Source organism: Leucoraja erinacea, unplaced genomic scaffold, assembly GCF_028641065.1.
Source record: "Leucoraja erinacea ecotype New England unplaced genomic scaffold, Leri_hhj_1 Leri_1358S, whole genome shotgun sequence".
NCBI lineage: Eukaryota > Metazoa > Chordata > Chondrichthyes > Rajiformes > Rajidae > Leucoraja > Leucoraja erinaceus.
This window is the reverse complement of record NW_026575625.1, coordinates 1542-25065: the sequence shown is the minus strand read 5'-3', so window position 1 is coordinate 25065 and position 23524 is coordinate 1542. Positions and strand designations below refer to the sequence as shown.

Below are 23524 nucleotides of genomic sequence, written 5' to 3'. Positions count from 1 at the left end.
TCTGGGATTTTTTGATGCAGCGGGAACTGTGTAAGTCCTCCAAGGTAAGGATGACCTAGGTAAGGTGAGGAGAGAGAGAGATGGAGAAACACAGACAGGGAGAGAGAGATGTCTGTGTTCATTATCCTGCAGTCGTTTACTATTTGACCAGAAGAGAGAGATAGAGATATATATATATATATATATATAGAGAGAGAGAGAGACCCATCAGCCCCACCCGAGATTGATGGTCGTGTTGCGGCGGCGGGACCCGGCGCAGGCCCGAACCCAGGCCCGGCTGCCCGAGCGCTCCGCCAACCCCAGGCCCAGTCACTGTCTCCCGGGTGCGAGGCCGCGGCCTGGCCGGAGGACTGGACCCTGGACCCCCTCCCCCGGCCCCGGTACTCACGGCTTATCCCGCCCCCGGCCCGGTACTCACGGCTTATCCCGCCCCGGCCCCGGTACTCACGGCTTATCCCGCCCCCGGCCCCGGTACTCACGGCTTATCCCGCCCCCGGCCCCGGTACTCACGGCTTATCCCGCCCCCGGCCCCGGTACTCACGGCTTATCCCGCCCCCGGCCCCGGTACTCACGGCTTATCCCGCCCCCGCCCCCGGCGAGAGCCCCGGTACTCACGGCTTATCCCGCCCCCGGCCCCGTTGCCCCTCACGGCTTATCCCGCCCCCGGCCCCGGTACTCACGGCTTCCGGGGACCAAAGATCCCCCGGTACTCACGGCTATAATATCCCGCACTGGCCCGGCCCCGGTACTCAGCGGCTTAGAGAGCCCCGGCCCCGGTACTCAGAGGCTTATCCCGAAATGCCCGCTCGCTTATCCCGCCCCGGCCCGTTTCACGGCAGAGGGAGAAACCGGCCCCGGCCTTATCCCCGCCCGGCCCGAGTCCCGGAGACAGCGAGAGAGACCGCGCGGCGCATTGGGGCTTCAGCCCGGAAATGACGTCTCGGCCCCGGCCCGTTGCCCCGCAGGCTGCCGGGTCGAGCAGCGGGGCGGCCTCCGCCCGGAAATGACGTCGCGGCCAAGATGGAACCGACCCGCACTGGACCAAAGATCCTATAGCGGAGCTACAAGCTACAAGCTCTGCTATAATATCTTTGCACTGGACGGTGAGAGAGAGAGATAGTGAAGGAGAAAGAGAGAACGATCGGGGGAGAACAAGAGAGAGAGGGAGTGGGGAGAGAATGAGTGTGGGGAGAGAATGAGTGTGGGGAGAGATGGGAAAGCGAGACAGAGAGAGATAGGGGCGGGAGAGAGAGAGAAAGAGGGAGAGAGAGGCAGAGAGATTGAGGGGTGGAAAGAGAAGGGAGGGAGAGAGGGGCCCTTTACGCTGTTGTTCCATGTATCTCTCTCTATCCCTGTCTCTCTATCTCTCCAAACCATTAAACCAGATGCACCGTAAATAACAATGTTTTCCTCCAACAGGAATCGCTGACTACATCGTTCAAGATGGAGAACACATTGTTATAATCCTAACCAAGCACAGAGGTCATGCCTGTCCCTGTCCCTTTATCTGCATCTGATCTGACCCCTACATCCCCTCTGTAGCTCCCTCCTCCCCGACCCCTACACCCCGTCTCTGTAGCTCCTTCCTCCCCGGACCCTACATCCCCTCTCCCTGTCTCTGTGACCCCTCCCCCCCCTCTCCTCTCCTCTTCCTGCATACAATAAATATTTGCTTGTTGTCATGTCTGTTTCCGGAGAATTTTCTGGGAAAGATTCGATATATATTTTAAAGGACCCCCCCCCCCACACACACACACAAAAGACTTGAGGCAGGAATGTCGATTTGAATGAGTTAATCCTTTCCAAGAATGTAAAGTCATCAATTCTGAAATAGCACGGTGGCGCAGCGGTAGAGTATCTGCCTCACAGCGCCAGAGATGCAGGTTCGATCCTGACCACGGGTGCTGCCTGTCCGGGGTTTGTAGTACCTGTGACCTGCGTGGGCTTTCTCTCGTTGCTCCAGTTTAGTCCCACACTCCAAACTCGTTCAATAAAAATTGTAAATTATCCTTAGTGCGTAAGATTGTGTTAGTGTACGGGCCAAAGGGCTGTATCTCTAACCTAAACTGACAATCACACTAGCCTGTGATCGAGTGGGGCAGCCTCGCCAGCAGCTGGCTTCATCCTTTTAAAAAACATTTTAGTCTGTCTAAACGTTTGTTTTTGGGTGTCTTTTAGACGTTTTTATGTGGGGGCTGGGGAGGAGGAGGAAACCGATTTTCTCACTCACTACCTGGACGGAGATGCGTCTTTATTCCGAGTCGCATCTTCGCCACCCTCCGCGCAGCCAACCATATGGATTGGCACGGCCTTTCCTGTCGGAGACCGTCCAGAGCTTCAGCAGCGGCGCAGCAGTGGATTCCATCGCGGAACGGGCGATGTCTTGTTGGGGGTCGCCGTGTGGAGCTCCGGTGTGTTGGGACTGCCCACTTTAACATCATAGAGCTGTAGTTTGCGGAGCTTCCAGCCGCGGGCGCCGTTGACTTTAACATCGCGGAGTCGTGGGACCTCTTGCAGGGGGTCACTAGCGTTGAATCTCCACCCAGCGGCCGATTCGGAAACTCAAAGCCGCTGAGAGTGTTCTCCGTTCCAACGCCGGAGCTCCGATCATCCCGGCTGAACATCGGACCGCCGTAGCGGCGCCTGCAGAGGGCTCAAAGGCCTCGACCATGGGTGAACAAAGAGGGAGAGGTCTGAACTGTATTGCCTTCCCTCACAGTGGGAAACGTTAATTCCGCTGTGTGGGGATGTTCATGTTAAATTCTATCGTGTATTGTGTTATTTTATTCGTATGTCTGCATGGTAACCCTAATCTCACTTTAGCAATTGGTGCATGTGACAATAAATGTCTCTTCTCTCTCTTAAACCGATAAGGCATTGAAATTCATCATTGAGATTGACAAGGCGTGGATACAGGGCCTTAACAGCATTATAGGCCCCTGGGCAAAGCAGTGCACTGGGGCCCCTACCTACACATTTAGTTTTAGTTCCCGTTTTTTCACATCACTATAATCTCAATCTGGACACTTACTCCTGGCTTTCAATGCGCGTTCACTAAATTTGTCTCTAATTTCCCAAAGACAGGATTTCAGAGACTCAGGAAGATTCATGACAACAAGTATGTTTGCATCCTCTGACTGCATGACCTTACTTGTTCTGTTCACTCTTTCGAGAATATCATTGCAAAGAATTGTGAGAAAGATCGTTGCCAGGTTCTCCATTTTCTCGCTCAATGCTTCTGCCCCTCACCTTGTGTTCACTTCAGAATCAGATTTTATTCGCCAAGCATGTTTTGCAACATACGAGGAATTTCACTGGCCAGGTCAGTCACACAATTAAAAGCAACAGACTCAAAAACACATTTTAACATCAACATCCACCACAGTGACTCCTACACATTCCTCACTGTGATGGAAGGCGAAATAAAGCTCAAGTCCTTCCCTTATGTTCTTCCTCGGTCGGGGGCCTCGAGCCTCGGTTGACGGGATGGTCTTGACTCCCGTAGCCGGTGGTGTTTGGGCCCTCCGCGTCGAGGCGTTCAGCTCCTGCATCAGGGGAATGTCAGTTCCCCCGCGCCGGGCGATCGAACCTCGCGTCGGGGCTGGACGAACCTTCTACAGCATTGGAGCTCCCGACTCAGCCTCTCCTGAGACTGTGAGCCCTTGATGGTAAGTCCGCAGGCCGCGATGGGAGCGATCCTAGGCAAGGGATCCGCTCCGATGTTAAGTCCGCGGCCCGCGGTGGGGCTCACGACAGTCTGAGGAGGACTCCAGCTCCACGATGTTAGGCCGCAGAGCCCAGAGAATGTGATCCGAAAATTGATCACATCTCCGGGAAGGTAAGAACTTGAAAAAACCGTTTCCCCTGACCCCCCCCCACCCCACACACACACCACACACACACATAAAACAAACTGAAGTACATTAAATTAAACTTGAAAATAACAAAAAGATGAAAAAAGCGCGCAGACTGCCGACACGGCTGGCCATCTCCCCTGGTGGTGTTCAATGTCAGCTAATACACAATCTAGTGCATGTTTCATATTCTCAAAACCCCCATACATAGAATTGCCAACATCAAAATGTGACGACCATCTCGTGTCAGACACACGCTTGACCACAACATGGTCAACCTAAAGATGATGCCAGAACATTGCATCGATGTGTAGAAGCAGATAAAAAGGGATCCAGTCTGTAGCAACACTCTGCCGCTTTGACACCCACCACGTTCAGGCCACTATCGCATCCAGACATATTTGAGGCATTGTCATACGACTGATCACGTCAGTGTTATAGTGGAATGTTGTTCTCATTAACAAAATCTACGGATAGATGTTTAGATCTAGTAATTGAAGTTTGAAATTAGCTACAATTGGGTAACTAACTAATTATATGCTTTAATTTCAGGTTATCCAAGTAAGATTGTTTTATATTTGTTTCAGAAGGCTTCAATCTATGATAACTGAAAATTTCATTCAGTTCTCGTAATTTATAAGAAAGTTATGGGCTTTTGACTGTCCACGATCACAGCTTTTTTGTTATGTCCATAGAAAATCAATAGGGAACAAGATGCTAATTTGCGAGTATGGAAATTGCCATAACTTTTTAAATACTTGAGATATGAAAGTGAATTAGGTGTCAAATTAAACTTCTTTTTATGCTTTATCTGATGGGATAAATTGCAGACTTGATTTTTGAAATCTCAAAATTTTTGTAACATTGCTAGTTAAGGGTTTGGACCCGCTAGAGGCAGGAAACATGTTCCCGATGTTGGGGAGTCCAGTTCCTCGCGGCCGTCCACCACCATGGGACTGGAGCGGCGTTTCCTGCCGGGAGAGGCCGGGACTACAGCTTGGGCGGCGGCGCAGCGCTGGGACCCCATCACGGAGAGAGCGGGCGGGCGGGCGATGCCCTCCCTACCTGGGTCGCCTCGCCTCGCCATGCGGTAAACTCCGGAGCTGTGTGTGTGACCGCCCGCCCGCCCGCCGACTCCAACATGGAGGAGCTGTGGCTGCGGGAGTCGAGTGGAGCCGCGGGCGGCGCTGGATGTGAAACACCGTCGAGTCTGGGATCCCACATCCACGGTCGAGTTCAAATCCAAACCGTTTCTGCAACCGACGCGCCTCCCTCCCGCCCTTTACGCGGCCAATCACACGCTGTCTCCAAGGGTCTCGCGTCCAATCACATATAAGGTCACTCGGCGTCCAATCACACGCTGTCTCCGAGGGTCTCGCGTCCAATCACATAATGAGGTCACTCGGCGTCCAATGACATAATTAGGTCACTCGGCGTCCAATCACACGCTGTCTCCAAGGGGACTCGCGTCCAATCACATAATGACGTGTCGGCGTCCAATCTCACGCTGTCTCCAAGGGTCTCGCGTCCAATCACATAATGAGGTCACTCGGCGTCCAATCACATAATGAGGTCACTCGGCGTCCAATCACATAATGAGGTCACTCGGCCTACAATCAGCCGCTGTCGCCAAGGGGACTCGCGTCCAATCACATAATCACCTCAGTCGGCGTCCAATCAGCGGCTGTCGTCAAGAGGATTCGCGTCCAATCACCGACCAGCTCCCCCTAAAATCCGCGTGGATCTAATTTCAGGCCAATCACCCGCTGTCTCCAAGGGCGTCGCGAATCATCAATCAGATTCCCTTCACATTTCTGTCCATTTGACAAACCGGTCAAGTTCCAGGAGCAGAGGGGTTGTGAGAGGTATGAGGAAGAAAGAAGACAAATGAGTGAACGATTCAGAAAAGAAAAAGTACAATTCGATTTCATAGATATTTTACAAAAGAATTCATATAAGTGCTATCAAATCCTATTGCTTTTTCTCAGGGTAACCAATTTGTTCGGAAAGATATCGGTTATTAGTATATAAGTTATAATGTTATTTGATCCACACTCCATACCAGTTGGTGGCGGTAATGCACTAAAAAGTTGTTTGCCAACCGCCAAAAAAACTACATAGAAGAAGAAGTAGGAGCAGAGGGGAAGGAGGAGAGGAGGGGAGTCAGTGAAAGTAAGCAAAGGTAGACCAGCACTGTTACACCAGCACTTTGTGTCTATCTTCTCCACAGATGCTGCCTGACCAGCTGAGTTACTCCAGCACTTTGCCATAGAGTGATACAGCGTTGGAAAGAGGCCCTTCGGCCCAACTCGTACCCACACTCCTAGATCCCTCGGCTCCACACATTCCCCCAGCGCCCCGCCATTCACAGTGAAGATCCTGCCCTGGTTTGACTTCCTAAACTGCAACACCCTCCCCACCCCCAAACAATGTGACCTCCTCCCTGTGGCTCCCTGCCCCTTACCCCTGTTCTGCCGCCTCCTGCTCCTTACCCCCCTTTGCTCCCTCCCCCCTCCTCCCCACCCCCAAACAATATGAACCCCCACCAGGCTCCCTACCCTGTTCCTTGACTCACTTGACCCACCCCCCATTCATCCCCCTCGGCACCAAACCCACTCCCCCTCAAGCCCTCCCTGTAGCGGCAGATTTAACATATCATTCAGGTAATTAGCACCTTAGCCGCTAATTGGGTGAGAAAAGATAAGGGGAATATCTTCGATACGCATGCAAGCTGCCTCAGAGACCGTCAGAGCTTCTCCATTCATAAAGCTTCAACACAGTATGTTGATGAATATTTGCTTTATTGTTGGTAGAAAAGAGTAAGATACATCCAAGGTTTTCCGATGTTACGGCAATCTTCTTCGAACTCCAGCTTATTACTTTATAGATTAGAAAGCTCCTCGTGTCTCCACAACAATGACATGGTCGAAGGATTAACCTTCTCCATCGTATCTCCAAACTATTCTAAAAACTAAACTTCTGAGCAAGCAGTTAAGCTGCAAACACGCCCCATAAACACGTCATAAATCCCACACACATTATAACGGGCAGTCTAAAATTTAAAGGCACATGCTATCCACAATGACATGCAATACAGGCAATTACTAATAAACATCAAAAAAGTGGTCATAAAGGCTTAACATATATCAAAAGCAAAAGGTTAGGGAATAAAGCCCTGTAGCTCCTCATAAATGAAACCCCGGTCTCCCGCGTGTCAGGCGGGGATACTAATCACTATACTACCGAGGAAAAATAGGATGCACTGTAAATCTGCATTCACAATTCTTTTGGCTCCGCCATCTTCACTTTCGCCTTCTAGAAGCAAGCACAACTTGGTTATTGGTCTTATTAAAACATTGTGTTTTGTTTTCAGTCGCACCATACGCACCAAACCCCGAACATCAGGCATAATTTCTAGTATTCTTCCCATTAACCAGGAACCTCGAGATGCTGTAGAGTCAGCTACCAATACAATGTCACCTGGAACAAAGCTCCTTTTAATCCTTAGCCATCGTTGTCGTTCTTGGATTAAAGGCAAATACTCTTGTATCCTTCTCCTTCAAAAAAGATTTGCCATATATTGTACTTGTTTCCATCTACGTTTCATATACAAATCCTCTTTGAATCCACCCCCACATCTGTGAATGGAGGTTTGTCTGGAGTGATACTCTCCAGAGGCAAGTCTGCCATCTTCTGGTTACCAGGTTTTCCACGCTCTCGCTTGCATATGATACAATTTTTTATTATCTTTCTTGCTGCCAAATTAGCCTTGGTGACACAATATGTTTTACGAAGTTGGGATAGCATATAATTTCTTCCTCTATGTCCAATTTGTTCATGAATATGCCGTAATAATAATGTCGTTATGTAAAAGTCCTAAGCGAGAATGATAGGACATTTCATTTTTTCGGGCATTGGCAATCTGTTTAGGCAGAAGATCTCCTTCCAAGATTAAGTCGATCTTATACAATTGACTACTTCTTTTTAACCACTGTCCTCCAGCTTCCAATGTTAATATTTCTTTATATTTCTGTCTTTGACAGAAAGATATGATCGCATTTTCTGCCTTGAGGTGATCATCAATACATAGGCTTTGTTGGCTATATGAAGCTTCAAAAACTTGCATCTGGCCTTTAATCTCCTTTTCCCGTTCATCAGTATTCTCCTCCAGGATACTTTCTGTTATTTGTCTCTTTTTCCGAATCGTCAGCAACAATCTTGTTTTTATTTTAGGAAACCAGGCTACTGATGTTATCAATTTATTCCATGATGAAAAGTGGGTAATTAAATTGTTCACGGTGTCATATGAGTTTTTAGCAATCACATTCACCGAAATGTTTTGTTTAATTTCCGGATCATTTGTAGAGATTTCAAATCCGAGTTGAAGCTTTGGCCATTCTCTGCTTGGTTCACTAAGAAACTTTGGCCCATTGATCCATCTCTTGGTATTAAGAAAGCAATTTGCTGTTAGTCCCCAAGAGGCTTCGTCTGCAGGATTTTCCTTTGTATTAACATATCTCCATTGAGAAACATTAGTAGCTCCTAGTACAAAGGAGACTCTATTTGCAACAAATGTCATAAAACGTTTGTTTTCATTGTTAATGTATTTCAGAACCGTAGTACTATCGATCCATATAACCATATAACAATTACAGCACGGAAACAGGCCATCTCGACCCTTCTAGTCCGTGCCAAACACATAATCTCCCCTAGTCCCATATACCTTCGCTCAGACCATAACCCTCCATTCCCTTCCCGTCCATATAACTATCCAATTTATTTTTAAATGATAAAAACGAACCTGCCTCCACCACCTTCACTGGAAGCTCATTCCCACACAGCTACCACTCTCTGAGTAAAGAAGTTCCCCCTCATGTTACCCCTAAACTTCAGTCCCTTAATTCTCAAGTCATGTCCCCTTGTTTGAATCTTCCCTACTCTCAGTGGGAAAAGCTTTCCACGTCAACTCTGTCTATCCCTCTCATCATTTAAAAAACCTCTATCAAGTCCCCCCTTAACCTTCTGCGCTCCAAAGAATAAAGCCCTAACTTGTTCAACCTTTCTCTGTAACTTAGTTGCTGAAACCCAGGCAACATTCTAGTAAATCTCCTCTGTACTCTCTCTATTTTTGTTGACATCCTTCCTATAATTAGGCGACCAAAATTGTACACCATACTCCACAATTGGCCTCACCAATGCCTTGTACAATTTTAACATTACATCCCAACTTCTATACTCAATGCTCTGATTTATAAAGGCCAGCACACCAAAAGCTTTCTTTACCACCCTATCTACATGAGATTCCACTTTCAGGGAACTGTGCACAGTTATTCCCAGATCCCTCTGTTCACCTACATTCTTCAATTCCCTACCATTTACCATGTATGTCCTATTTTGATTTGTCCTGCCAAGATGTAGCACCTCTCACTTATCAGCATTAAACTCCATCTGCCATCTTTCAGCCCACTCTTCCAACTGGCATAAATCTCTCTGTAGACTTTGAAACTCTACTTCATTACCCGCAACCCCACCTATCTTAGTATCACCTGCATACTTACTAATCCAATTTACCACACCATCATCCAGATCATTGATGTACATGACAAACTACAGTGGACCCAACACAGATCCCTGTGGCACCCACTCGTCACTGGCCTCCAACCTGACAAACAACCATCCACCATTACTCTCTGGCATCTCCCATTCAGCCACTGTTGAATCCATCTTGCTACTCCACCATTAATACCCAACCATTGAACCTTCTTAACCAACCTCCAATGAGGAACCTTGTCAAAGGCCTTACTGAAGTCCATATACACAACATCCACTGCTTTACCCTCATCAATTTCCAGAAGATAGATTATTCCAGTTGGAATTGTAGTTCCTGTTGGAGCATTATGTCAATTTTAACAGCTAAGACTGCTGCTGTAAGTTCCATTCTGGGAATCATCATTTGCTTCAGTGGTGCTACTCTGGCTTTTCCCATTAACAATGGAACATGCACTCTTTTGTTTACATTTTGCAGTCTTAAGTATGAAACAGTCCCATTACCACTTTCACTGGCATCCGAAAAATGATGCAGTTGTGCATTTCCAATCCTACCAAAGTTTTTAGGCTTTATGCACCGATCTACCTTAAACTTTGAAATTTTATGGAGGCCACTTAACCATTCTGTCCAACTGTGCGAGGATGTTTGAGTTATACTCTCATCCCAACCACGTTTTTCCCTACACAGATTTTGTAAAATTAACTTGGCTGGCAGTGTAAATGGTGCAAGAAATCCCAAAGGGTCGCATACTGAGCCATTCACAGATAAGATACCCCTTCTTGTGCATGATCGTTCCTGAATCGACAATTTAAACTTAAACACATCCGTTTCCATGCACCAGTGCAGTCCCAGTGCCCTTTCCATTGGCAAGTTGGCTTTATCTAAATCCAACTCATTGGTTTCTTCCGCTCTGTCATCTGGTGGAATGCTTTCCAAAACAGCATGATTGTTGCTGATCCACTTGGTAAGTACACATCCTCCCTTATTGCAGAGGGAGGTCAGGTGTTTCACCATTTGAATTGCCTCTTACTCAGTAGATATGGATTTTAGGCAATCGTCCATGTAAAAATTATTTATCAAAGTGGAAATTACCTCCTCGGGGAAATAATCTTTATTATCCTCTGCGGTTTTCCTTAAAACGAAATTCGCACAACTTGGAGATGACACTGCTCCGAAGAGATGTACTTTCATTCGGTAATCAACAAGTTCTTGCTGCACATTCCCTTCAGGCCAACATAAGAATCGCAGATAATCAATATGTTTACCAGCGACATTCACTTGATGAAACATTGATCTGATAACAGCCATCAAAGCAATCGGTTCTTGCATAAATTTGATGAGAACTCCAATGAGTGAGTTGGTAAGGTCTGGACCTTGCAGTAGTTCACTGTTAAGCGATGTCCCTTTAAAGACTGCACGTCCCTTTCTTCGAGTGATACACCCCATGGTGCGGAATATACCAGAGCTCTCCATCATCTCGATATAATTGATTTGTTGGTATCTTCTCGGCATAATCATTATTAATCATATTCTGTAAGAAGGATGTATATTCCTCTTGAAATTTCGTGTTCTTAACAAACTGAATACGCTGTTCAGCCATTTGACGATTATTCGGTAAATTAACACTTTCTTGCTTGAAAGCTAAGTCCAAACAATAATGTCCATTTTTCATTTTAAATGAATGGTTCATAATATCTAAGAATTTTAATTCTTCTCTAGACATTTCTTCAGATTCATGGCTGGTACTTTCATTGAAGTCATGATTATATTGCTTCATTAACAGCTTTTCCAATTTACCTGTAGATATTTGGTTAACAGCAACAGCACGGCAATTCATTTTGTTGGTGCTTCCCTTATTCTTACACAAGGAGCCATAGATAACCCATCCTAGTAGGGTCTTCACAGCATACAGTCCATCTCCTTGGCTCCTAATAATCTGTACAGGTTCTAATGCTCTCAGAGCATTCGTTCCAATAAGTAAGTCAATATCAGAATTTATCTTTGATATTTTGACATCCTTCAGGTAAGGCCATTGCTGTAAGTCTTCACATCTGGGTACATTTTGACGACCAACAGGCATTGTTTCATGTGTAAAAACTTCTGAAATTGGAATAAAATTATCTTCATCCAAACTGGATATCTCCATATTTGTAATACAATAACTAGGATACTCTTTCTCTTTATTCATGGTACGCAATTGAATTTTAACCTTCTCCCCAGTAATGTCCAGTCTTCCCATCAAATTCTCTGTACAAAAAGTAGCTGAACTTCCGTGATCCAGAAATGCATATGTTCAAAGTTCAAAGTTCAAAGTAAACGTTATTGTCAATTCAAATAAATTGGATTGAAATTGCGTTTCCCCATACTCCAAATGTGCAAGTAATATTTATAACACAGACAGACAATATACCAATAAGATAGACAATATACATTAATTAAAATATACACAGTGTGCCAGACTGTAGTAAAATTTTGAGGTATGTTATTAAGGTGCAATAATAAAGGTGCAGTATAGAAAAGTGCAAATAGCATACTGCAGACATTGAGTTCAAGTTAAATGTTCATGGAATTTTCTTGAGTGTGTTGAGTAGTCTGATGGCCTGAGAGCAAAAGCTGTTTTTGAATCGGCATGCTGTGGTAGCGCTTGCCAGATGATAGGAGAGTGAACAGTTTGTGTGCTGGGTGGGTGGTGTATTTGATGATATTGGTTGCTCTCTTGCGACAGCGAGATGGGTATAAGTCCTGGATTGCAATGTGTTTGCAACACTACATTAGTTTCCCAATTTCTCACTTGGACTGGTAAAATAGATGTGGACAAGCTTTTCCCTTTGAGAATGGGGAGGATTCAAACAAGAGGACATGACTTCAGAATTAAGGGACAGAAGTTTAGGGGTAATATGAGGGGGAACTTCTTTACTCAGAGAGTAGTAGCGGTGTGGAATGAGCTTCCAGTGGAAGTGGTGGAGGCAGGTTCATTGGTATCATTTAAAAATAAATTGGATAGGCATATGGATGAGAAGGGAATGGAGGGTTATGGTATGAGTGCAGGCAGGTGGGACTAAGGGGGAAAAACATTTGTTCGGCACGGACTTTAGGGCCGAGATGGCCTGTTTCCGTGCTGTAATTGTTATATGGTTATATGGTTATAGGGAAAATGCATGCTCCCTCCCCGGCCCCAATATGAGCAGTTACTTGAGGCGAGGTGATAGCATTAATAGCCGTTGACTCCTTTTTCTGCTCAGTAAGATCTGGCTCTTTCTTTACAGGATGAAGCACATCAGGATGATTCTGCTTACATTTGTCACAAATTGTTGGGCACTTACAGTCTTTTACCATGTGCCCCTTCTTTAAACATCCATAGCAGATTCCACTACTTTTTAAAAAGTCTATATTTTCTTCATATTTCTTGTCTTTAAATTTACGACACCATCTTATGAACAAAATGGACAAAATCCCGTCTTAATAGTCGGTGCATCCTCTATGGCACCACCCAACGCCTTCTTAGGTATTATAGTGGGAGCAAAATTGCTTTTCTTAGGCCCTGTCTTTTGTTTAGTTTTGGCATAGGTAGAACCTTTATAAGTGGCAAGTGGTCTGGCTTCTTCAATAATCCCGTTGTATGAGTCTGACATGTACCGTACTTCTCTTTCTAATAATTCCACCAGGTTTGGTAACCTGGCTATATGTTTGCTCTGATCTCGTATTTCACCTGCCCTATCTCTCCACTTTTCTCTCATTCTTCTGGGCAACCTGTTAATGATGATTCTCATATTACTTGCAAGATTCATTTCCTCCATGTCGCCAAGATTTTTCATCGAGCTGCACCATCTTCTCAGAAATATTGCATATTCACTCAATTTCTCCACATCTTCTGGTTTGATTTCTTTCCAAGCATGGGCCTTTTCAATGTATGCATTCGCAATCGTCTGTTCATCACCAAAACGTTCCTTTGGTAATCCTCTCGCCTTTTTATAGCCCTGGTTGCCTGGCTCCATCCGACAACTTTCTACAAGCACCTTCACACTTCCTTTTGTGTACTTCACGAGAAATCGTAAGCGCTCTTTTTCATCCTTAACCTTCGTCTCTAATACCTCCTCTAGTGCCCTTACGAAAGTTTCATACTCCAAAGGATCTCCACCATACGTAGGAATTTCAACTGGTGGCAGAATGAGAGAGGTATTTTGTCGAGCTATAATCTCGTTGAATTCAGATTGCCTATTTAACAGTGCCAATAAGCCAACCTGATTCCCTTCTTCTTGATCCACCTGTTCATAAACAGGTCTTGGCTCAAACAGACTTGTTCGAGCCCGTGCCCTGGGCCTTGGAAAAGCGTGATCCACCAGTCCATCTCGGGTTTGTACGGATGTTCCCATAGCAGCTAGTTTCGGTCTAGCACCCATTTGCTGAGATGAAGGTTCACTCAACCTATTTAGGTTTTCCAATCCAAGACATCCGGTGGACCTTGACCGTGGAATCGATCCAACTGCCAATTCACTCTGAGCAGTTTTCTCTCTCTGTCTAGAGCTCATCGTCTTTGACGATCTACACCCCTCATTTTCCAAAAAAGTCCTTCCTGGCTTTGGCCACCGCAATGCTTGTATCTAATTCCAGTTGTTCCTGACATCACGCCATCTCTTCTTCTTGTCGTTTTATCTGTCGCGTCTTCTCTTCTTGCTGTCGGGCCATCTGTTGCATCATCTCTTCTTGCTGTCGGGCCATCTGTTGCATCATCTCTTCTTGCTGTCGCGCCATCTCATGTTTTTTCTTCATGGCAACCGCTTCTATTGAGAGCGCAGCTAAACCAGCTTTTGCTCCCAATTGAGCAGAAGCCCTCGAAACTGAACTGGCTGAGCAATCAGGTCTACGGCCTGATCTACATGAAGATACATTTGAGATACTATCTCCCGGTTCTATATCACCACCTTCTTCTTCTTCATGCTTAGTATTTTCTTCTCTGTAACATTTACTTTTGTCAGCTTGCTTCTGCAGCATCCATGGATTCATCATAATACTCCGTATTTTCTGAATCCCACTTACAATGTCTTTCACGTTCCTCTTGAGAACGCTCTGCTTCCAGCAGTGTGTCCTGCTTCTCTTTCAGCTCCTGGCTAAGGCTATGTATCAGGCGTAATTTATCCTCCACCTTCTCCTGGTTAGCTTCCGATTCCATGAGTATCTTCACGCTTCCAAATAGCCTTCTAATCCTCTTCCACAACTTGTTCCTATCCAATCCAAAAAGCTTTTCCCACTGAGAGTAGGGAAGATTCAAACAAGGGGACATGACATGAGAATTAAGGGACTGAAGTTTAGAGGTAACATGAGGGGGAACTTCTTTACTCAGAGAGTGGTAGCTGTGTGGAATGAGCTTCCAGTGAAGGTGGTGGAGGCAGGTTCGTTTTTATCATTTAAAAATAAATTGGATAGTTATATGGATGGGAAGGGAAAGGAGGGTTATGGTCTGAGCGCAGGTATATGGGACTAGGGGAGATTATGTGTTCGGCACGGACTAGAAGGGTCGAGATGGCCTGTTTCCGTGCTGTAATTGTTATATGGTATATGGCTATATGGTTAATTCAGTCTCCATGAGAACATGAATTCGACCTCTCTCAGTGAGTTTAACTTGTCTGGCTGGTCTTGTGGCTCCACCATGTGCTCCTTCAAGCACCAAGCTTCTCGCTCCTTCGCTCATAATTTTTAACGAGGTCTTGGCAGATCGCCAAGTCTTTAAATTAATTGATCAAATGTCTGCTAGTAGCTGTGGCTCTATTATGTCAACAATTTATTTTCAAAATTAAAACATACTGATAATGTAGAGAACATCTCTCTAATGCCAGGTGCAAAATGATGCACTAATTCAACGGAATGCACTTATCAGGAGCGACTCCAAACAATCCAAGGTCGGTCTGCTTTCCCCAGACACGCTGGAGAAAACACCCTCTGAGTTACAGAAGTCTTTTAATTAAACCTGTGATTTTAATTCAAAGAGTAATAATCGATTCGTACTCACCCATCCAGTGATACGTCTCCAGATACGTCCCGATACTGTTAATAGACCTCAAGGCTTTTCCTGGCCGAGGTCTTAGCCTTGACGTCACTCTCTGGCTACGCCTCTCTGAGGTCTTAGCCTTCTTATCTTCGATTAAATCTTCTGTCCCACTCTCTGGGAGGTATCCTTCGACTCAATGTAGCAGCAGATATTTCATATCTTTCAGGTAATTAGCACCCTAGCCGCTAATTGGATGAGAATGGATAAGGAGAATATCTTCGATACGCAAGCAAGCTGCCTCGGATGAAAAAGCTACTTATCTTAACTACTAAACCAGGTTCGCTTCTTAATAAACAGACACCACACAAACTGTTTGGTAGACCAGTTCAAAACTTTACTTAACATCGGCCGATGGAAGAGAGCGAGAATTCCAGCTAAGTGACCAATGTAGACACTCAACTGTCCTCGGTCCTCTTCCCTTAACAACAGAATTACATTGCCTTAAATAGTTTTTTTTGTCCCCTTAGCACATTCCACAGACATTAGTCATGTTCAGAGGTACTGGAAATGGTTTCCACAGAATGCATCACATCAAACCTTTTATTTACATGGTACAAGATATACTAAAAACATTGGCCATTTGCTTTAACATTTTATTTCCACTTCCCTGGTTTTTCTTTGTCACTTGGTCCCTCATAAACATAGGCCATCTGCTTTATTGCCTCTTGCTTCAAAGATGTGACCACCTATGTCTCTCTTCCTCTATCACCTCCTCCCCCATAAACATTGGTCATTTGGTTTATGGCATCTTACTTCAAAGATATCTCTAGCTCCTTCTCTCTGCCTGTCACTTGGGAGACAGTTATAGGATTTATTATCTCACACACACCGCAACCTGAGGAAAGCCTAATTTGACACTAAATATAAGCTGTAAGCTAGCCCAGAAACCAATTTAATATCTTCTTATATTATTAACTAAAATTCGGCTTCATCATTCCATCCTTTTATCAAAATTTTGATAACAACTACAGTCCTTGCTAAGTACATACGAAAGACCATAAGCATCTCATTAGACAAATTAATAGTACACTAGTAACACAATCAATTCATAGTGCACAATCGTTCCACAAGTCCCTCCAAACATTTTAAATGGCCTCCAACCTCCCCCGGACGTGACACTAATATACTACCATAGGACAGGAAAAGGATCATAAAAATTGCTCAGCCTTTATTCGGCTTCATTTGGAATTCCCTGTGTGCTGGTGTAACTGGTTCATGCTTCTCTTGTGTGGCACTGCATTTGCAACATAACAATGCCCTGTCACAAATATACTGTTTCCTTAAAATACACCAGTGCCTTGGTTGTGGCAAAAACAGGTAGATTTAACTAGCCTTTGCAGACCTCTTACTGTCTGTAGTCAGGGTATCTTTGCTGCACTTGTCATGTTTGACTTCAATCTTGTTTAAAAGGAGGTGTGTACCATCCTATAAATGTGGGTTAGTCTGCAAGTTTGCCATTCTGAAGAAAGTTCAGTCCATGTGGGCTGGGCCACCCCAGAATAAAGGAGCATCAATAGCCCATCGTCCTTGTTTCCACAAACTGTTCATAGTCAATCAAATGTATCCAACGACGATGATCTTCAATCTTCACAGCAGTTCATGTTGTTAGCAACACTTGGTTGTTTCTTTCAACAGTCTCAATTTCTTCTTGTCCCAGCACCCCCATCGTATAGCTTTTATGGCCTTGGTCACTGGTTTCCAGCAAAAACTCCTCCAACCTGGGAATGTAGATCTGGCAAGACATGGGTTAATTGCCGACCATACATAATTAGTTAATTGCCCAGGGCCTGTTGGTGGCTTCCCCCCCCCACTCTCCAGTGGGTGGACAGAGCAGCTTTTCCTGTATCAATAAAAAGTTGTGAATCTTGTTCACCAGCTGAGTTTCTCCAGCACTTTTGTCCCCCTTTGATCCTCCAGTATCTCCAGTCCCTTCTTAACACTTCCCTGTGAATTTATCCTTTAATCCGATTATATCCAAAGAGGCTCTCCCCACCTAAATATTCAATTCTCCAAATATGTTCTCTTCCCCAATCTACTTTATCTTCTCACCTTTCATCCCTCATTGTGAGTTCCCTCAAACCCCCTTTTTGTAAGTCATAAGACAATTTTTCATCTACCTTCATTTCACTCACACAGCACATGCTTCAACATCTTTTTGTTTGCTTGAAAACAGTAATCTTGCTTCATTTGCATTTTAAAAGACAACCTCTGTTATCATATCAAAACAAACTTTCCCAAAAGAACTCATTCAGAATCAGTAATCAATAATACATTTTCTTTTCTCTGTAATTTTGACATTTCCAATCTCATTTAATACTTTAATCGGGATGAGTCTTTTTTTTAACCTTGGTTCAAAAGATTTATAATCAACCAACACATTTTATCCATCGAGTATAGCTCCGCCCCCCATTCATGCCTGTTTCTTAACGGAGCACACCATAAACTTTGTCTATTTGCATTTTAAAGGACAAACGTCTTAAAGCGACACACAACTTTGCTCATTGCTTCGAATTTCACACATTCCACATACAAAAAACATTGTTTTACAAGCAGTACATATACAAAAACATTGTTTTACCAGCAGTATATAATATTTCATCTTCAAAGACGTCTCTTTGTAATTTACTTTCCCTTTTTCTGACAAGACTTCTGTTTACCAAAATCCTGGTTACCTAACCCTAATTGGACATTGATCCAGATCATGATTAGTCAGACTCCCCTTGACTTTTCAGTCTCCCTATCCTATCCTCATTTCTCCATTGAATTTCCCTTCATCCCCAATTTTTTATAACAGAGTTGCTTGTCAGAAAAATGAGTTACCTCCTGGGTAATTTTGTTTTGCAATCCCCATTGACTCTTTCCACCATCCCAGATACCTGTGGGTGGTGTGTACAGTTAATTGCTGTTGGATTTTAAAATGTGCACATGTTTCCTTATTATTGGTGGTTGGTAGAGCTTCACTCCACCTACTAAATAAATCTAAAATCAATACGCAATATTTATAACACTGGGCCCTGGGCATTTCAATAAAATGAATCTGTATGCATTCAAACGACCATGATGGCATTGGCGTCACCCCTGAGGGTATCTTAAAATGGTTTGCCTGGATTACTTCATTGGCAAATTTTACATTCAGAGGCCTGCTTCAATGCCTCATCAAATTTTCGGGTGTCACCACATTTCCTTTGTTATCCTATCATTCCCTCCTTACCAGCATGGGTAAGACGGGTAAAAATGTATCGTATACACCAACTTGTCCAAGCGGGGTGTGCTGAATCAATGGCACAGCCCTCTTGTTTCCATAGTTGTTTTTGTATATAAGAGGCGTCCCTCTGTAATGCACATACCTCCCTCATATCTGGCAGGACCGTTCTATTTGCTAGTATCTGTTTACCAGATGTCACCACGCATTTGGATGTACAGGCTGCTTGCTTGGATACACTATCGGCAAATTCATTACCTTTTGCTAGAGGGCCCCCAGCACCAGTGTGTGCAGTACATTTAATAATGACCAGCTGTTCTGGTAGCATCAATGCCTTGAACAAATTACGCACAGAAAGGGATTTCCGTGCTCCCAATCCTGGAGAGCTTTGTAAGGTCAGAACTTCAAGGTATAGGGATGTTACTGACGGAACTGTCACAGGTAAGGATGCCATTGCTACTGGTGGACATCTCCCAAGATTATCTAACGCCTCATCTTCATTACCAAATAGGGTTGTCGTGCCAGACATGAAGTCTCCTCCAGAGGATTTACCAGCACTGGGTTTATTTTTTACGAACCATCACCTGTTTCTCACCTCCTGTCTGTGTTTTAATTCTATTCTCTTGTTCCTCTGCCCACTGGCATTCTAGTTGCAATAACTTCCATCCTTTCCGAGTGCTATCCTTGTTTCTTAACTCTATCTAGCAATGTTACAAAACTGTGAGATTTAAAAAATCAAGTCTGCAATTTATCCCATCAGATAAAGCATAACAATAAGTTTAATTTGACAACTAATTCACTTTCATATCTCAAGTAATAAAAAAATTATGGCCATTTTCATACTCGGAAATTAGCATCTTGTTCCCTATTGATTTTCTATGGACATAACAAAAAAGCTGTGATCATGGACAGTCAAAAGCCCATAACCTTCTTAAAAATTAAGAGAACTGAATGAAATTTTCAGTTATCATAGATTGAAGCATTCTGAAATAAATATAAAATAATCTTACTTGGATGACCTGAAATTAAAGCATATAATTAGTTAGTTACCCAATTGTAGCTAATTTCAAACTTCAATTACTAGATCTAAACATCTATCCATTTCTTAATAAATGATTAACATTTTTAAATAGCCAAAGTGTCCAAATAATATTCACAAATAATTCACAATAAAACATGATTTTTAAATCTATTTTAAATCGGCTTTCTAGTGGGTTCCTGTCTTCCTTTCCCATATCAACACCTCTGCTTATTTAATTGTCTCAACATTCCATGTGCCCCCTACTGGCCAGGCTTCATCCCCCAACCATTTGGTCAACTTGTAACTTAACATTCTAAATTTCTTATTATACTTAGGATTCAAATAACACATATATAGGACCGGTATCCATAGCATTCCCCATAGATAGATAGAAAGAGAGAGAGAGAAAACAGACTTCTTAATTCCGAATCGTTCCAAATATATCAACCAGGCCGACCCACTAAATGAGACCCCAGTTTCTCAATTTGGCTGACTTTTTAATTCCTTAATATACGACCCAAGTGTCTCAACGAGGCCGACTTGCTAACCAAGACCCCAGTTTTTTTTTCAACTTGGCAGACTTCTTAATACTGCAATACACAACGTCACTTATTTCTCAACCCGACAACTCTTCGGATGTCTCAATAAGCCAGATACACACCTCAACCCCCGTATCTCAACCCGACAAATCACGGATATCTCAACAAGGCTGATGAACCCTTAGTAGAGAGAGAAAAAGAGAAAACAAAGAGAGATAGACAGAGAGAGAGGAACCGCTCAAGTCCTTCTTAACAATATACACAAGCCCTTCCTAAAAATACATGCACAATTCTGTCTTAAAAATACATACACAATACCCCTTCTTAAAAAAAACATATAAAGCCCAACTGGTCTTACCTTTGTCTGTTTCTAAGAACCTCGGCAGGGAACCAATTCAACCTCTGATGAAGGATCACAGATGTTCCCGGGAGTTTCGAGGGAGTCGGTCTTACAAGGGGGCCGATAGAGCTCCGTTATCTCCCTTCCAATCCCGGCAACCTCTGCAACCTCTTGCACAATCAGCCGTTGATGTGGTCCCAGCGAGGCCTGCATAACTACGCCAATGAAAAAGCTACTTATCTTAACTACTAAACCAGGTTCGCTTCTTAATAAACAGACACCACACAAACTGTTTGGTAGACCAGTTCAAAACTTTACTTAACATCGGCCGATGGAAGGGAGCGAGTTTTCCAGCTAAGTGACCAATGTAGACACTCAACTGTCCTCGGTCCTCTTCCCTTAACAACAGGATTACATTGCCTTAAATAGTTTTTTTTGTCCCCTTAGCACATTCCACAGACATTAGTCATGGTCAGAGGTACTGGAAAAGGTTTCCACAGAATGCATCACATCAAACCTTTTGTTTACATGGTACAAGATATACTAAAAACATTGGCCATTTGCTTTATCATTTTATTTCCACATCCCTGATTTTTCTTTGTCACTTGGTCCCTCATAAACATAGGCCATCTTATCTCCACTTCCCTGGTTTTTCTTTGTCACTTAGTCCCTCATAAACACAGGCCATCTGCTTTATTGCCTCTTGCTTCAAAGATGTGACCACCTATGTCTCTCTTCCTCTATCACCTCCTCCCCCATAAACATTGGTCATTTGGTTTATGGCATCTTACTTCAAAGATATCTCTAGCTCCTTCTCTCTGCCTGTCACTTGGGAGACAATGTTATAGGATTTATTATCTCACACACCCCGCAACCTGAGGAAAGCCTAATTTGACACTAAATATAAGCTGTAAGCTAGCCCAGAAACCAATTTAATATCTTCTTATATTTTTAACTAAAATTCGGCTTCATCACGGAGACCTTCAGAGCTTCTCCTTTCATAAACCTTCAACACACAGTCTTTTGATGAATATTTGCTTTATTGTAGATAGAAAACAGTAAGATACATCCAAGGTTTTTCCGACTTGTTACGGCAATCTTCTTCGAACTCCAGCTTATTACTTTAGATATTAGAAAGCTCCTCGTGTCTCCGTAACAATGACATGGTCGAAGGATTAATCTTCTCCATCGTCTCTCCAAACTAATCTAAAAACTAAACTTCTGCGCAAGCAGTTTGCTGCAAACACGCCCAAAAACACGTCATAAATCCCACCCACATTATAACGGGCAGTCTAAAGTTTAAAGGCACATGCCATCCACAATGACATGCAAAACAGGCCAAATGGCCACTACAGCTGGTTTACAAAAAAGGACATAAGATGCTGGAGTAACTCAGAGGGACAGGCAGCATCTCTGCAGGGAAGGACTGGGTGACATTTCGGGTCCAGACAGAGGAGGGTCTCAACCAGAAACGTTACCCATTCCTTTCAGCATTTTGTGTTTACCTAAACAGCGCCTATCCACGTGGTGGTGTGCCAGCAGGCTGGAGGAGCGGAGAAAGGCCTTGCCATAGAGCACAGGCCGGTGTGGACTCTCGCCAGTGCTCCAGCAGGTGGACAAGACGGGTAAAGCCCTAACCACAGGACGGGCAGGGAAAGGGACGCTCACCGCTGTGGGTACGCCGGTGCTGCCACAGGCTGGACATGCGGGTGAAACCCTTGCCACACTGAGCGCACACAAAGGGTCTCTCTCTGGTGTGTATCCATTGGTGCTCCCGCAGCCCCCATGCTCTCTAGTCACAGTGGGAGCAGCTGCTCGCCGGGGTGGGCTTGCCGGTGCAGCCACAATCCCCGCGAGCTGGCAAACGCCTCACCACAGTACGGGCAGTCGTAGGGCTGACGATTGGTGCGCACCCGCTGGTGGGACAGCAGTCTGGTGGAGCGGGTGAAGCTCGCCAGTGTGCGAGCGCTAATGGTTTAGCAGGCTGCTGGAGCTGGTGTAGCCCTTGCCGCACTGGGTGCAGGTGTAGGGGCGCTTGTCGGTGTGGGTGCGCTGGTGCACCAGCAGGCTGCTCGATTAGGTGAAGCCCTTGCCGCACTGGGCACAGGTGTAGGGACGCTCGCCGGTGTGTGTGCACTGGTGCTCCAGCAGGTTGTCGCAGCGGGTGAAGCCCTTGCCGCACTGGGCACAGGTGTAGGGACGCTCGCCAGTGTGGGAGTGCTGGTGCATCAGTAGGCTTCTGGAGCTGGTGAAGCCCTTGCTGCATTGGGCACAGGTGTAGGGCTGCTCCCCGCCGTGGGCGCGCTGGTGGGTCAGCAGATAGGCGGAGCAGGTGAAGCCCTTGCTGCAATCGCTGCAAGTGTAGGGCCGCTGGACGGTGTGGGTGCGCTGGTGTAACCGCAGGTTTTGGGTCTGGGTGAAGCCCTTGCCACAGTCGCTGCAGGTGTTGGGCCGCTCCCCTGTGCACTTTCAGTTCCGGCGACGACTTGAAGCCTTTGCCGCAGTCGGAGATGGTGAAGGGCCGTTCACTGCTGTGTACCCGCTGGTGTTCCTACAGCCCCGTCAACCGGGCAAAGCTCTTGCCACAGGTGAAGCAGGCATAGGGTTTCTCGCCCGTGTGAACCCGCCGGTGGGTCTCCAGCTCGCTCGGGCTCCGGCAGGCCTTGCCACACACGTCACACTCATAACGCTTCCCCTTGTTGTGCCCCGTCATGTGGTCCACCAACAAAGATCAGCCCCTCCAAGCTCAGCCCGTGATGGGGGATGGAGAAGAGGGGGTGGGTGAGGAGGGGGTGAAGGGGAGGGGGAGAGGCAGGAGTGGAGAGGTGGCGAGGAGGCAAGTGGGGAAGGGGAGAAGAAAGGAGATTGAGGGGAGAGGGGGATGGAAGAGGGGGAGAGGGGGAGAAGCGAGGGGGTTCGGTGAGGAAGAAGGGGGTGCCCCTGCCCTGTGACGTACCCCCTCCCTGCCCTGTGA

The 23524-nt window shown here is 45.2% G+C and overlaps 1 pseudogene; it reads right to left on the bottom strand.

Moving 5' to 3' along the window:
• The window catches only part of LOC129715724 (zinc finger protein 229-like), a 37042-nt pseudogene extending 14026 nt beyond the window's left edge, over nt 1-23016 (bottom strand).
• Between the last annotated feature and the right edge of the window lie 508 nt (nt 23017-23524).